Below are 2,586 nucleotides of genomic sequence, written 5' to 3' on the forward strand. Positions count from 1 at the left end.
TGGTATGGTAAAGTTGATGGATTACATGTCTAAAGTTTATTTGTGTATTAGTTTTTGGTCACTTGATTGTAGGTGAGATGACGTTGTCCGGGTGTGAATACAAGCGGCGTAGGTGGTACGTGCATTACGTGGGCGAGTCCAATGCGGATGCTCCCGTACCTCCTGCCCTTCCGGTACCGGATTGTAGATATGGCGTGCAAGCCGAGGTGAAACAATCAAGGCACCCAAAGACAGTCAGAAGAGCCTTCTATGTGTGCAAGTGGAAGATCGATTCAATGCCTGCCGTGCCTTGTGATTTCTTTCAGTGGATAGATGGACCCGACAAATATGATCCTAGGATCCGCCTATTCCCATACGATAGCACACAGCTTAAACCATACCATCAGTTTAGGCGTTGGGTTCCTCCTCCACCAAACCCACCTAGAATGACCAAGGAGAAGCAGGAGGCTGCTTCTAGGCATGTGAGGGATCCTCCCATGTGCAAGTGTGGAGTTGTTGCTAAGCTTATGCGTCCTAACTTAGGGGTTCCACCTAAGTTCACTCCATTCTTTCGATGGTCGCTAACGACCCATGTAAGTTTAGTAGGAGAATGTTAGTATCATGTGTAGGAAGCAGTGATAGTTTTTTTGATATGCACCGTGTAATCTTGTCACCGGTTTTATGCAGGATGGGTGGCCGCTATGTGATTTCAATGAGTATATCTATGGGCCTAAGCCGATGTGGCCAACAGAGGAGCAAGTACGGGAGTTCGAGAGTGGAAAGGCATCATGGCTATGTGTGTCCTCTCCTAATGATAGGTGCAAGTGTGTTACATTGGCAACACAAGGTGTGGTGCCTTCTGAGCTTGGATATGGTTCGTTCTGTGGCAATGCACATGGCGAGTAGTGGGTGAGTAACTATTCATCTCTTTTGTAGATCATTTATCCCATTACATGTGAAATGTGTATCCATTGTTTCAAATTTGTAACAATATGAACATCTTGTTGTAGGAGGAAAGGACATGTGATTGGGAAGACTTTTCTAGTCATCGTGATTTATTGTTAAAGTTGGATCGTACATTAGAACCATGCAAGTCAAGACAAACACAAGAACTGATAGAAAAGATTAGGAAGGAGTATGATGTGCCTATACCTGACAGTGACTTGCTTTGGGGGAAAATAAACCAAGACATGGTTCAGGAGACTGGAGCCTGAAGGACTTTATGTGAAGAAAACTATTATTAAGTATTGGAGGCAGAACAGAACCAAGTATGCACACCCTCTAACTAAAGATGAGAAGAGAGAAAATAGGAGGAAGTTGCAGGAGGAGAGGGAGTTGGAGAAACAAAGGTTGAGGGAGGAGAGAGATCGCATAGGTTTTGTGGTTGATGGAAGAATATTTGCAGCAGGTACAGGCAAGGTAGAGGAGGATTGAAATGGAAGAGTTACAAGAAAGGGCGGAAGAGGCGCAGATGGAGCCGATGAAGGCACTTGTTGCCGATTTACGTAAGGTTAATGTGGATAAGAAAGGGAAGGGGGTTGTTATTGCGGGGATGATGATGATGATGATGATGAGTTACTATATGAAGGTGATTCTAACTAAATGAACGTGTTCATTGAGTTGGTACATGTTTCTCTTTAGTTGTGAAAACTATGTTATTTGTGAGAAAACTATGATTATTGTGAGAACTATGTTTATTTGTTGAGAACCACGTATTATGTTATTTGCATTGAGTGTGCAGGTGTGGTCCTAGTAGCAATTAGCTCTTGTGAAGCAATCATTTGGCCACAGATATGCCGCAGAGTTTTTAGGCACACCCGGAGGGTAGCCGTGGGTAGTACTAGATAAGAGGGGAGAGAAGGGTAAGGAAAGGGGAAAAAGAATTGGAAAGAAAAAGAAAAAAAGAAAAAGGGAAACAAAGATAGGACATTATAGACATTTTCTCTTTTTATCCATTTCGAAAAACTAGAAGAAACCATTATGCCAAATGTTTTTTTAACCATACAAATTGAAGGAAAAAAAATCTACTCCATCAGCATTTTAGGCATGTCCGGAGCCCTGGCAAACGAGTTCAGTCCAGTCTCCTCCCCAAGAAATTTCGCGAAGCCAAGAGAGAAACCATGGCCGCTTCCTAGGAGGAAGGCATAGCGCTGCAAGAGCGGGTGATGGGGTGGCGGGGATGCTTTGCGTTCTCGTACGAAGGAAACACCATCGCCTAGATTGGCGGTCAAGCTGCTGGAAGGAAGAGCACAGGGTAGTGGCCTGGTTCTCTAGGCTCGACGTGACTGCGCGAGACTTGCGTGCGTGCGTTGTGCGTGGAGTCCCAATGCAACACGGGCCGCCGGGCTTCCCTCAATTTATTTTTCAGTCTGCACAGTTATTAACCGAGATTTTCTTTCACCTAAACCGTGCTACAAAATTTCTAACTCTTGGGTACCATTACGATTCACTAATGGCACTTCATCTCTCAAGGCAACATTTGAGCCAGGCATACGAAAAATTTCAACTACCACCTCCAAACATACAACATTTGCTTGCTGAACTACATCCTTATATTGCTTCCAATTTGACTCGGATGCCAAGTTTATAAGAACATAAGGAGGTCTA

The sequence above is a fragment of the Setaria italica genome, chromosome VIII (assembly GCF_000263155.2).
Source record: "Setaria italica strain Yugu1 chromosome VIII, Setaria_italica_v2.0, whole genome shotgun sequence".
Taxonomy (NCBI): Eukaryota; Viridiplantae; Streptophyta; class Magnoliopsida; order Poales; family Poaceae; genus Setaria; species Setaria italica.